Source organism: Maniola jurtina, chromosome 18, assembly GCF_905333055.1.
Source record: "Maniola jurtina chromosome 18, ilManJurt1.1, whole genome shotgun sequence".
In the NCBI taxonomy this organism is placed as follows: domain Eukaryota; kingdom Metazoa; phylum Arthropoda; class Insecta; order Lepidoptera; family Nymphalidae; genus Maniola; species Maniola jurtina.
The window spans coordinates 5,812,761-5,828,023 of NC_060046.1; the positions used below are offsets into that span (position 1 = coordinate 5,812,761).

General features: G+C 35.3%; 1 long non-coding RNA gene across 1 annotated transcript; it reads right to left on the reverse strand.

Annotated features, from left to right (window-relative positions):
- Positions 1 to 6,363: 6,363 nt before the first annotated feature.
- LOC123874454 lies at positions 6,364 to 10,506 on the reverse strand. The gene is made up of 3 exons (XR_006797923.1): positions 10,409 to 10,506; positions 8,313 to 8,318; positions 6,364 to 6,374 (listed from the first exon to the last, which is right to left on the reverse strand). It is a non-coding gene; the product is annotated as an uncharacterized LOC123874454 (long non-coding RNA).
- Between the last annotated feature and the right edge of the window lie 4,757 nt (positions 10,507 to 15,263).

Genomic DNA, 15,263 nt, shown 5'->3' on the forward strand with positions numbered 1-15,263 from the left:
ATAAGATTTAGATGAACCAAAGTAGTAGTACTCAATCAAGTAAGTAGTAGTATAAACTTGGGTAGATATCGTAGATTTATAGGAAGGACTAACAATCAGATTATAACTTATCTATTTTTATTATTCACTAGCTGACGCCCGCGACTTCGTCCGCGTGGATTTAGGTTTTTCGAAATCCCGTGGGAACTCTTTGGTTTTCCGGGATAAAAAATAGCCTATGTGCTAATCCAGGATATTATCTATCTCCATTCTGAATTTCAGCCAAATCCGTCCGGTAGTTTTTGCGTGAAGGAGTAACAAACATACACACACACACACTCACACACACACACACATACAAACTTTCGCCTTTATAATATTAGTGTGACAAGACGTACACAGGCTGCCTCCATCACAGGATCGCTCCATTTTTGAAGATTAGGACCTCGACAGGACCATGACAGGACCACGACAAGATCCAGACAAGACCACGACAAGACAACGACAAGACTTCGACAAAGACAACTTTCCTGATGGCGGATGGCCCAGACTTTTTAGACCACTAAGGAAGTGATACTTTTCGCATTTTTTTCAACTTATAATATTATAATTGAAACTGGTAAGGTTAAAATATACCTGTTGACTGGGCTATAAGAATATGCATATTATTTTATTCATGGCAAGTAAAACTATAATGAATAGTGCCTACCTAGACACTTAACCGATTAATATTCATGTAAATATGTGTTTAGTATATTCAAATAATATTGTTGCCGATAAATTGAAATATTGCTGTCGACATGGGTAATTTCAATACTAAATTATACTAAATTGAATTTACAATGCTATGAAATTTTAACGCACGTATTGGAATAGATTGAAATCTGCCAGTTCCATCAAAAACATGTTCAAATAGTTGTTTTTGTTGAGCGAACTAATTAAATTATTGTTTACTGTACTACATATATTAACCATTTATAAGGGCATGATCTCACTGGTGATTAAATAATAACTGTCGGCTAAAAACATGCCTAGATTTATCAAACGGCAATATGAGAGCGTGCACATGCAGACATTTTTGATGTATCAGATCGGCTATTTGACCGCCTGGTCATTTAACTACAAGTGCAATAGGTAAGTGTTTTAGGATAAGTAAAAGGTTTCCTTTTACCTCGGGAAAGTGTCTTAAGATATGGTCAAACTGAGGAAAATTTCGCGTGGGATGCGGGACGCGAAATGTATCTACTACATACGCTCTTCTGAAGATGTGCATACCACGTATAAGCTTATGAACACAATAGATGCTAGCGAACCACATGCCGGTTCCTTCGTTTGACCCAAGCTTTAGTCATAAAAAAAAATCCGCATAGACAAATAAAATCTCATGAAAAAACTGAAAAACAATTAGTGTACATCCGCATGGTAGTACCTACTACCACATTATCATATTTATGCTCACAATTTTTCTTAACACTTTTCCCATGTTATTATTGCCCTCCACTACGCTACACAGCATTCCTTTCAAGCTTACCCGGAATTTCAATCTGCTTTCTTATTTCAAAAAGAGCGTCTAGAGTATTCTTTATTGCTTTACCCTCTCCAACGTATCATTACACAATATAAACAAGCTCGGGGAAACAAATTAACTTGGCTCCTTGGCTCACACAGAGCACTGGAGCAAGCTGGCACGCATTTCTACTTCCGGCTAACTAAAACGCAACCAAGTGCAAAAAGCAAGTTCTGAGAATAATATACGGTGTATTTAAGTAAGAAATGTGGATTATTATACTATATATTATACTACACTGGACAGCAAATAAACCGGGCCACCCGCGATTCCAAGGTAGCGACCTTGGAAGTCTGATTCGATTTTCTCAAAAGTATAAAACTTACAACTATCAAAATTGTACCTGCAAAAAGTGCATTTCATGATGATTAAAATGAATGGAAATTCATTGCGATTAATCAATTAATTAAGTGTTTATTAAAGATTTTCCAAGGAAGAGTCGTTTTCCAGCCATGTTAATCGTAAGTAATCATGAAATGAAAACAAAAATAAAGCCAGAAACAAAGATAAAATTAAAAAAAAGTTTTTGATCGGTATTCAGTATTTCCCCTTGCTCGGATAACTGCCAGCATCCTCGTATTCATCCACCTTACGAGCCTGACGATGAAATCTCGAGGAATTGCCTTCCAATACTCTTCAATTGCAATTCCCAGCTATGGAAGCCTTGTTGGAGCAGGTATCCGGGCTCGAACCCGACGTTTCAGCTCATCCTCTAAGTGTTCTATCGGATTCAAGTCCGGGCTTCGAGCTGACCAGTCCATTGTACGAATGCCGACGTCCGATATCCAACTTCTGTTCTGCGAACGCAGTTCAAGTCCAATAAAGTCTGCGTGATGAACGCCAAGTGGTCATAAGCCCAGACGCCATCAGAAGGATACTTGTTGAATGGAACCTGACTCCAAAGAGAGCTGCAACAGGCCCAGCATTGACGGTAGCCCACCGTGAAGCACGACTTGAATTTACTCGAGAGCATAGGGACTGGACGTTAGGACAGTGGGGTCATGTACTCTTCACTGATGAGACCAGGGTGAGTCTACATTGAAATGATCGACGTCTGAGACAATATCGTTGCCCTGGAGAACGTTATTCTCAGTGTTGCATCGAGGAAACTGTTGCTAATGGAGAAGGATCTGTAATGATCTGGGGCGGCATCTCGTTAACTGCATGTACAGCGTTAGTTTTCATCGAACCAGGGGGTCGTACACGTGGATTGATCTCATTGGTACATTACTGAAATTCTCGCACACCATGTGGTACCTTACGCAGGATATATCGCGCAGAATATGCCAGTTTATGCATCATAATGCACGACGTCACGTTATTCATGTGGTGACCCAGTATGTATGCGACGTGGGCATTCGTACAATGGACTGGCTAGCTCGAAGCTCGGACTTGAATCCGATAGAACCCTTATGGGATGAGCTGAAACGTCGGGTTTGAGCCTGAATATCGGCTCCAACAAGGCTTCCAGAGCTGCGAATCGCAATTGAAGAGGAGCGGAATGCAATTCCTTGAGATTTCATCGTGAGGCTCGTGAGGTGGATGAGTACGAAGATGCTGGCAGTTATCCGAGCAAGAGGAGGGAATACTGAATACTGACCAAAAACTTTTTTTTTAATTTTATCTTTGTTTCTGGCTTTAATTTTTGTTTTCAATTCATGATTACTTACGATTAACATGGCTGGAAAACGACTCTTCCTTGTAAAATCCTTAATAAACACTTAATTAATTGATTAATCGCAATGAATTTCCATTCATTTTATTCATTATGAAATGCACTTTCTGCAGGTATAATTTTGATAGTTGTAAGTTTTATACTTTTTGAGAAAATCGAATCAGACTTCCAAGATAGTGGGTGGCCCGGTTTATTTGCTGTCCAGTGTATATTTATACTATATAATAGTGTTTGTGCTACTTTATTTTTATCTAGGTCACATCAACATAGTGAACTGTAAGCATATACAATTAGTAAGTTAACTTAATTTTTAATACAATTTTGAGTGTTGCAAGATCAAGGACTGGCTATCCTAGCTAGATTTTTTTATATCTGTGTTAAGGATAGCCAGCCCTCTCCCTCGGATATCTTAGGGAAAAATCTTAATGAATTAATCAAAACAATACCCAGTTATTCCTAGTAAAGAATAAAACCAATGCTGTGATTAGCATTTTTGTCATACAAGAATAATTACTTTTCTGGTTCATGTTTTTAACATAAAATATAAGCCTGCGATAGACAAAATGTGGTGCGACAACGTGTACAACTCTACCGTAAAGTTGTAATACAGGAAACTGGTAAAGACGTTGACATTACGTAGAGCGTGTGGATGTCGCACTTCTACGCTGTCTACGTGAAACGCTTCTTTTTTTACACAAATGCCTTCGCACATGTTTAGTGCGAAGGCATTTGTGTATAAAAAGTTTTCGTCAGCATTCAGTTTTCGTCGCTCTTTAGCTACTGTCGAATAGCGTCGACGATATCTCTTTGGCGTTTTACCCGCGAAGATTTAGCGTAGATATCCCTTAATTTCAATATAATTAAATTGCAGCGAAATTCCACGCGTTTAACGCTTTATTTATCCCTGCCTTTAGATGGATTAATGGAGGAATTTTCTCTTCACTAAATAGGGTCAAAACCCAATTTTGACCAAGCGCAACTTAGGTGCGTTTTACGGTAGATTCTTCAACAAAATAAACTGCAACTGATTTAAATCCGTTCGAAAGTTCTGAGATCGACGGGCCCGCACTGCGGATGCACTTAACGAATTTTATTGATGAACTTAATTTGAATACGGGTTTCAATCTATACGTTCAGCACCGTTTTTCAAGTATTTCCCTCTACCATAAAACAGAGGGTATATACGGAACTCCGATTTTTGTAGGCTGCACTTTGTTTTCGTTTTTAAATGAACTTTGGAGCAACGATATTTCCGCACATAAATTTTCACACGATAAATAATTGTCAATAACGCCATAGTAAGTCCTAACAAAAGTACCTACTTATAGGTACGATTATTAACTTTTCACTACCACAATGCGTAGTATAAAGTTAAGCTATCGTAATGTGATCGGATTTAATATAGTACCTAAGTTTTTTAATAGATCGACAGTTTCTCACAAACAGTTTGTACTACTTATAGTATTAATATTAATACTAGAGGATGCCCGCGACTGTCCGTGGGAACTATATGATATTCCGGGATAAAAAGTTGCCCATGTCAATTTCAGGGACGCAAGCTACCTCGGTACCTTATTTCATACAAATCGGTTAAGCCGAATGGGTCTTTAGGAATCCCGCGGGAACTGTTTGATTTTCCGGGATAAAAAGTAGCCTATGTCCGTCTCCGGGATATAAGCTAACTCTGTAACAAATTTCGTCAGAATCGAAACTGTTGGGCCGTGAAAAGGTAGCAGATAGACAGACAGACACACTTCCGCATTAATAATATTAGTACGGATATTGTGCATTTGAAGTAAGTAAGTTATTTAAAAAAGATATTCAAAACCAAGAATAATCCCACGAAAACTTTAAAATAACCTACACAAAATACAGCTCACATTCGTCTCAAAGCTTTAATATTTGATTCCACTTGTTTCATTGTACGAAATAAACAAGCTTATGGCTACAAATTAAATTGGCTCACACTAGATAGAGCAAGCTGGCATGCGTTTTGGCAACAAAATAAATTAAAACAGATTTGTGTCTGGTTCAAGATTATTGTGATCAAGTGCTTCGCTGTATTATCCGAGCATATCTACATACCTATTACCTACTAATATTTTCTCATCGTCCACAACTGACCATAATATGTGGTGATAGCCTCTAGATTGACGTGAAGGTTACAGTAACTAGAAAAGAGCTGATAACTTTCAAACGGCTGAACTGATTTTCTTGGATTATAGCTAAGAACACTCTCGATCAAGCCACCTTTCAAACAAAAAAAATTAAATTAAAATCGGTTCATTACTTTAGGAGTTACGATGCCACAGACAGATACCTACACAGATATGTGTACGTGTAACTTAAACCATGGGGCTTACTTATAATATAATAATTTTTTATCAGAAATTTAAGCAATTTAAAATAAATACACTTTTAACAGATTGTTAAGTTTCGATTTATTTCTACGTAAATAACGTAAAATATCAAAATATTACATCATTAATACACAAAATGATATTATTATGAGGACGAACATAAATCAATCAGAAATTTAATTAATAGCATAATAATAAATCAAGCAGCCGCCCGCAATGCGGCCCAGTTTTATGAGCATTATTATTTTACGGATTAAAGAATTTTGTAAAATAAAAAATGAACTTGTTTTAGGGTCATTTAAATACCTCAGACGGTGGGTAGGGACTATATTGGTCCCCCGAGGAGAGTCCTTAGTAGGCGCCGCTGGCCAGGTTGCGCGAACGTGTTTGGCCCCGTAACCTGACCATCAGGCGATGCGTGGAACGCCGTGGGGTTTTAGTCGGTAAAAGTCCGACATAACCTCCGTGCCTCCCCGGGCGCGGTGGTATCCATGAGGATTTCCCCACGATAAAAAAAAAAAAAAAAAAAAAAAAAAAAAGGGTCATTTAAATACACTTGCCAAGAATAGTTATATTATTATACAATATTATGTCTCAAATGTTCAGTTTAGTTTCTTTAAAAATGTAAGCTAATAAGTTTAATCCATTTTAGAACTGAAATAATTTTTCGTTTGTTGTGTTGAGCTAACTGCTAGCATCTATCTCTACCCTCTCAGCTTTTAAACTCTCAAACTCAACTCTCAAGTAAATAAAATAAATAAAAATAATCCCTCTATGACTGCATTAAATTATACTCTAAAAGTCTAAATTATACTCCAAACAAGTTCCATAGGAACTTTTTAACTGTGAAATCTAGCTTGCCCTCGAGCATTGAAGTTTTAATTACATTTAAGTGATAAATTCGTTTGAAATTTCGCATGAAATTGTATTCATCCTGAAAATATGAAATATACCATTTAAAAGTAGAAATTATTCCACGGATAATACTGTAGAAAATTAACGTTAGTACTAACAATATTTTATTTTTTGTCATTGTTCGAGTCAATTGTCAAAGTATTAAATTATGATAGAATAGAATAGAATAGTATATAGTTTTATTCAAGTAAACTTTTACAAACGAAGTGCTTTTGTATATATACTTAATATACCTACCACTGGTTCAGTGGCATATATTATTAGGCTGTGTAGCCTACGACACGACGCTCCGCCCACGTCAGACTTTTTGTAGTTTCGATAACTTTTATCCCTTTTGCCATCGATTTTTGACCAACTTATCGTAGGATATTTGTATGTTTCATTATATTCCGACAAAAAATCGGCCACTGATTGTCGAACGTGGGCTTAGCGCTTACATCGCAAATGGAATCAGTCGAAACGGTTGGCAATTGGCATAGATTCACTTCCTGCCATTCTAAATGCTGTAACTATTGGCCCGGCCGAATGTATGTATGCTTTAATTGAATGAAACAACACGATGCACCGTGCGATACCGCTCTACACTCTACAGCAAATGGTAGTGCAGGTTGATTTTACAACAAAGAGCTGTACCCCACTACCCAACGTACTTACCCCCCATTTCTATTTGCAATGTGTTGTGAAATCTCTATGCATGTTACTCTAAAAACATGAACTACAGTAGGCTCTTATCTTAATCCTAGGTTTTATCGGTAATACCTAAGATTTATCATGTCTTATTGGTCCAAATTGGACTGAGTTGATTGTGAATTTCGAACTATTACCTGCATTTACTCGTAAATCCTAGGTTTTACCTCAGAGACACGTAAAAGTCCGAATAATGACTAAAGAAATTTGAAATCGGCTTATGAAGAAATTTTTACAGATATATAAATGAGCAAATTTTTTGTTTGCTAGCTAAGCTAGAAGACACGCTCTGGCGCCCCTTCATTCAGCTTCATTTACTTGACATCCATTTCGATACGGACAGTTACGAAAGCTGAGCCGGTTATTTCCACGCAATTTTAACTTTGTATAATAAATAGCCTTGACTTAATAGCTAAGTGTGCTTGTACTTTGTCGAACCTAAAAAGCAAAGAATTAAGAACCTAATTTTTTTTTGGAAAGTAATTATAAGTAGGACATAATATTCTGGCAATCAATAATTTTATTTTATGAAAACCAGACTAAACTAAACAGGAAAAGCTGAGGACTAACCTTGTACCAAACTGACGAACTATAGAGTACAAACACCATTTTTATACAAATGGCAATAAATTAACTTCGCAACTCCTACAACAGAACCATTTTGGAAATATGACAACGATTATTATTGAATTGAATAATATTATAGCTCTAATACAATAGCTATTGTAGTTTACAGTAATTGATCTTACACAGTAGGTACGATAAGACAAAGCTCGTGGTAATTAATTTCACGGTTTCATCAAATGGTTTGATTATTGAAAGTCAAGTCACACAAAGATCCCTTTAAGCTTTGTTATAATATAATATAGGTACTAGATGTTGCCCGCGACTTCATCCGTGTGGATTTAATTTTTTTTTTTTTGATTTCCCGAGATAAAAAGTGTAATAAAAATGACTATGTCCGTCTCCGGGAGTAAAGCAATCGCTGTGCCTTTCGTCAAAATCAGTTAAACGAATAGGTTGTGAAAAACTAGTAGACTCTTTCGCATTTGTAATAATATAAGTATGGATATGGATTCTCCATTATTAACCAAAAACTATTAATATCGAACAAAGTTTGAAGTTTAACAAAATTCTTGTTATTCTTCAAACCCAAAACTAATATCAAAAATTTAGTTGTAAAATGGGGCAGCAGCGCACGCCCAATAATAAAGGGGTATAATTAGATATTGTTAGTTGTAGAGTAATCTCGACGAGTCATCTTTTACATCTAAAAACACATTTTTTAACCTGCCTCAAAAATATCTGTTCCCAATGTGTGTTAATAGTCGTTACTCTCCAAAACACCTAGTTTCTCCTTTCACCCAAGGTTGCCTGGTGGAAATCGCTCTGAGCGATATGGCTGCCTTTGCATACAATTGTTTTTAGTTTGTTTTGTTTTGGTTATTTCATGTTTATAATAAAGTTTTCTATCTATCTATCTGTTTGTTACTCCGGTGTCTTGTCACAAAAGCTGTTTAAAGTGATTAGATTTTGAACGGGTACTCTGAATGGCCCTGAAGCGATTAAATGGCGCCGTCGTCATGTCTTGGTAAGTAAACACCCCTTTGTTCTGCCATGTATGGGCTGTGCTGTGTACCTCTCAAAGAGCGCCTGTGAGTAAGCGTTATAGACGTGACCGGTGCATGCTCTTTATAGCCTGTGAAATTGGGTTTAGGGACTTTGATGTCCTTAAAGACAAACTGACGCCGCCGACGGCCTCTTGCTCCGTTGTATATTAACAAACATAGGAGGAATATTTACGCAGCGTGTTTGCATTTTAGCTTCAGTACACGTTGCGGAATAGCTATTTGAAAGGACCATGGGCATTTTTATATAAATCCTGGGTCTACTTTTCCAAACTGATACACACACTGATACATTGTTATGTAAAACCCATGTGTAAAAGCTCTATGGGTATCTTCATTTCATTATACGCTAGCTAAGTTCAAATGCAGCGCTGGTAATGTAAGTACAAAATGATGTTGTAACGTTTAGAAAAAAAAATTAAATACGTACCAAAACGCCATTTTCGTGCTGGATTTGAATTAAGCTGCTATAAGGATATAATAAAATCAAGTACCCCAGGAGCTTTCTTGTAACATAGATATCGTCACTGTTAGACAATATTGGAAAATGACGCATGGTCCCTACCTATGCTTGACTAGAATTTCACGCATACGTGAAATGTAGGATTTATGGAAATCGTTTCCTATTGGGGATCTATGGTAGAAATATATAAAAAAATTCATACAAATCTCAAGTTTCTGCCAGTCAGTGGTTTGAGCTGTAGATTACGGTGATAATATTCATTCATTATCAGTCAGTCAGTATTTTATATTTTTGTATTGTATATTTTGCCTATTTTCACAGTATTATGTCTTACGGAATCTTGCTATGGGGTAAAGCGGCAGATATTGGAAAAATTTTCGTTTTACAAAAAAGGGCAATACGCGCAATTTATAATTTAAAACCGCGCGATTCACTACGAGAGAAATTTAAGGAAATAGGTATTCTTACAGTAGCTTCTCAATACATTTACAATAATATAATTTTTGTACGACAAAACATCCTCAGCTACAAAAAAATCGGTGATTTCCATGACAGGCCAACTAGAAATCGTAATAAGCTCGCAACTCCTACGCTCCGCCTCAGAAAAGTGGGAAAGTCATTTGTGGGAATGAGTGTAATATTTTATAATAAAATTCCACAGTCAATATTAGACTTGCCTTTACCAAAGTTTAAAAAATCCATTAAAAGTATGCTCCTGGCAAAAGCATATTACACAATCGAAGATTATGTAAATGATAAAAAAGCATGGATTTGACTCGCTCCAGCAATGCGCGGGTCTGCAATTGCTTGTATAGTATAAAATATTATTGTAAATTGCACAATTGAAAAGAGCAACCGCCGAGTTTCTTGCTGGTTCTTCTCGGTAGGAACGGCATTCCGAACCAGTGGTAAATTATTTGACGATTCAAAAGCACTTGTAAAAGTTTATTTGAATAAAAATCTATTCTATTCTATTCTATTCTATTCTATTCTATTTCCTTTTGTACACAATATCTGGTAAGTATAATATACAAAAATATTATTTATACTGTGCTATAGTGCTTACAATATTTTGTTTTACGACTTCAAGGACCTGGTGTAATAAAGGCAGAGAAGTAACTTACATAGGTGTACCTGATGCCTATAACACGAGTGTACAACTTATTTTAGGCATCAGTGGTTTAACCTAATTCTTGGTTGTAATTTTATGGTGAAACAATAAAAGATTTATTTATTTATTTATTTAGATACTTACATGTACTTAGATACAATTCATTTAATAAAAAAATAAAATTTCAATTTTATTGTTTCCTTATTGCTCAATGAAACAGTCAGTTATTGGTCTAGTCCATTTTATTTCATTTTATTTCTAAGCACGTAGCCTCTATCGAGCTGTGATTGGAAATTTGCTCTGTACAAGTCAATTACTACTTCTAGTTCATTTATTTCCTTCATATTCGATTTCTTTTTATTTCAGAAAAATCCTTTGTGGTTCCAAAGATTCCATTAGTCTGGACCACAGTTTGATTTGAAATGGTTAATTAAAGTTAGACGTGATACGATGCAGATTTATTTCAGGAAAAATCATGCAGCAGACTTTCACAGTGCGAGTCTGGACACTGTTAAAACGAGACAGCGGTATACCGCTGCCATAAATCTGTCTCGTTTTAACAGAAACTTAAGTCTAAGCAAAGTCAAAGTGCGCTCTATAGATTTCAACCTAAGATATTTCCACCCTGTTCTAGCCAAATCTACTACCCCTTACTTAAGACCTTAGCGAACGCCCGCGGCTTCTTTTCCGTAGGAATTTGAAAAAATCAACCTCATTTCTTATCTAAATGATAAGGGACATCTCTGTGAGAAATTTCAGCTTCTAGGTCCAAATGTTTGGGCTGGGCGTTGATGAATCAGTATTTATATGAGATACCAATTTTTTTTTATTAAAAAATAACGAGCAAACGAACAGGCGGGTCTCCTGATGTTAAGTGTTACCGCTGCCCATGAACATTTGCAGCACCAGAGGTACCACCGATGCGTTGCCGGTCTTTATGAGATTTAAACAATAATGTTATACTTTGTTCCTTGTATGATAAAGTATTTTAGTATTTTTATCATAATATACAGAGTAACCATCATTTTCGCAAACGTCTCACGTGTGCTTCAAATATTCATATGACAAATTGCTACAGGTAGGTACATAGTGAATTGCAACTTTTCATACATATTTTCGCAAACGCTTGAACACAAACGTTTACAAAAGTCTTAGTAGAACTATGCTATGGTTATTTTATGTGTCTTGCTCCGTCTGCCAGAGGATTCTTTACAAATTGTTACAATGTTACACAGCAATTTGGGTATAGCTACAAGATATTGTAGTGACTTTTTGTATGGATATATTTAAAGACCTTGAGAGTGACATAGAGTACTTTTGATCCCGTAAAATCAAAGATCCCCGGGATTTTGAAAACTAAATCCACGCGAACGAAGTCGCGGATATCGGCTAGTTATGTAATATATAATTTAAATGTGACTCGAAAAATAAAAGCAATGCCCTTATTTCAAATTAATCAATTTTTTAGACTTAATGCTTAGGTGATAAGTTTCATTTTAAAATAAATAATTATTTTTGTTCTCATTAAAAAAAAATCATTTTCGAATCTTTTTAAATTTACTCGTATCATAGGTGGCAAGAGGTCTGAAATATAAATATTTTGCAATCGCTTTTAAATTTTAGGTTCCATGGTTAAGGGTTATATAATAAACTGAACTAAATCTATTATAAAACTTTTTTTCTACATTTCGTAACATATATAATATATGTTACAATAAAAAATTTGTACTATACGCACAGATGTCAACCGCGGCGGCATAAAGTTTTAGTTCTGTCGTAATATTAAGAAAACATTCGTAACGAGCAAAATAAAATGGTTTGTGGGCAAACGAGAGAAATATAAAAGAGCAGCCGGAAGTGGCTCTGTGCCAAAAGTGTCGTTGGAAAACGTTTTCCCCTGTGAGTTCTAGCTAACCTAAGTGCAAATATGGAAATTAAGCTATACAAAGATTTTCTAGCCGTATTGGTGTCTGAAATCTGAATTGTAATAAACCTAGCTAGCCTTTATCAAAACATAAGTAGGTATATAAGCCGTCTTGATTTTTCCGTATACTTTTGGAATTTTGGCGATTGGTGATGTCTGTTGTACGCAATATTTAACTAAAATAGCAGGTCTACATCTACATATTGCTATTTCTTTACTTATGCTCCTTGCGGAAAATGTTGCACTAAAAGACTTGCCGATTATTTTAGTTACTGTGTACAACAGAATTAGCCACATTACCACCATATAAATAAATGTCTACTCATTTCCATGCTATTTAGATAAAAAATATATAATTCGATTTTAAATATTGGTAAGTTTATAGCTCCAAAAGATAATAATTATATCGTCGTCAATTATAATGAAACTGTAGTAAGATGTAGGAAAATTAAACTATTATCACACCCACTCCTAACACAAGCTTTATGTAAAGTTCGAGGGTTAAGCTTGTGCCAACAATAATAGATTAATATTACAAATAGATATTAGTATTTTAGTATTTTTTAATTTAGCATTTAGATACACATTATAGGTACAATCATATTGCAGTACAACGAATAACTCTATAATCTTTATTATTCAATAGTAAAATTAAAAATAAAAATGTTAGGATTTTTACCATAGACAGTAAGAACGATATACATAGATATATATAGAGACATTTTAAACATTGTTTAACTTTTGCTTGGAACAAACAGATTATGTAAATAATTTTAATTTATACCGAGTAAAACGAATCAAAATGATAAAATCTGTCCAACAAGTATGTGATTAATGTTATGGGGTAGGTTAAACTGTGCGATTTTATCATTTAAATTGTTTTCAGTAAAATTAAATACAGTAAAGTGAATTCGAGCTATGTCGTGAATGAACAAAATATGAAAAAGGCTATTTTCGAAATGAGAACTTACACGTATATCATATGTTATTATGCTATCGCTAAGTGCATAAACCAGTTATACCTAGTTGAGTTTAATTTATCTATCTAGACTATAGCTGGTTGAGTCCCCTAAAGTGTGAAAAAAAACTAGCCAAATGAGAGTCAAACTCGCGCACCGACGCCGGTTCCGTACTCAGGTATTTTTTCGATACTTTGCACGATAAATCGAAAACTATGATGCATACAAATAAAAAAAATCTATTTTAGAAAGAACAGATAAAGCCCTTTCATATGACACCCCACTTTGTATAGTTATCTTACTTTGACAATTAAAAATACTAATTATTATTTGTTAATGAACGCAGACCACGACCACAGTGGAACAACACCCAAAATAAAAATTCTACGTTCTTGTACAAGTATGTTTTAATTTCCAACATATAAATTATTCTAAGTTAGCCTAAGCGATAGTCATAAAGAGTAACCTTGACATTTTCTAACTCTCATTAGAACATTAAACCACCCTAAGCGGTAATAGAAATTACGGTTTTCATAATGAAACCTACCTAAATTTTGGACACATTGTGTATACCCACATCAATCAGGCTTTTGCATTATATGCTTTATAACTTACGGTATTAGGGCTAAAATCCTGTAACCTGGTATTAATTAGATTATGCAGTTTGTAACTCTACACACGTCTCGTGTTCGCGCTAATGATAGAAGTGTAAGCAGTTAACATGCCCAAGTTATTTAATCATTATTTGTAATTAAACTTTTAATAAGCTTCAATTTTCTTGATACCTTAATATTGGTGAAAAAGTAGTCGTTATTGGACCATTTGATTTCCCGGCGTAAAAAGTAGCATACGTCACTCAGGTGTTTTAACTATATCTATGCAAAAACACATCGATCCGTTATTTTGTTACGGAGTGATTGAAAGGTAACTTTGAATGATCAAAAGCTGACGGACTCCTTGATTGGCTTACTGACTGACTGACTGATCTATCAATGTACAGCTCAAACTACTGAACGAATCGGACTGAAATTTGGCTGCAGATAGTTATTATGAGGTAGGCATCCGCTTAGAAAGTAATTTTGAAAATTCAACTCCTAAAGGGGTTTGAAAATTGTATAATCCACACGGACGAAGTCATGGGAATAACCTAATAATAAATAATACCTTTCTTGTCAACGTATTAGTGGAACACAACAGATTCCAAAAATATCCAAAGAATTTCGGTTCTTCTATAAAATGAGGAAAAAATCACAAATTGAGCCTGTCGTAAGCACATAAGTGGTGCCATTTGGAGATTTATAAATAAACTCTATTCAAATAGAAGAACCTGTCTCCGCACAATAGAGTGAAGCAATAAAGGACGATGTGTTTTGAGAGAACGCTCTGTTTAGAGTAAACATTTTTTGCGAGATGGATTTGTCACGTCATATGTCATCCCTTCACTGGCACTGTAGGGCCAATATCGTGAAATATTGACTACTTTGTCTACCAATAGTTTGTTTCAATAGTTACAGGTTATAACCTGTAACTATTGAACTGTTACATTGAAACTACTGAATAGTTACAAGTTATAACCTATAACTATTGAAGCCAGCTGTAAAACCTTTTGAAAGTTTATTATCGTGTGATTCCAATATTTTTAAGGTAACTAAGTAGTTGTTTCCCGTAACATCGTTCGCGTGGAATTTGTATTTTCCTAAATGTGTTTTCTGATCTGATGAAGGAGATGATCGCAATGCATAAATTATGTACTTTAATGTTTTCTAATACTGAGGCGATGAGTTCTACTTGTTGTCTACTATTTTGTATACTGTGTGGTTTTAATCAATGTTTTTTTTAAGAATATTAACCATGCTAATCATGACTAATACTCCCCTTTCCCCTCCAATTAAGCGTAAAGCTTGTGCCATGAGTGGGTACCACAATAGTGCAACGGGTGGGGTTTGAACCGACAACCTTTCGGAACTCAGTCAGTTGAGCTATCGAGGCTCTATT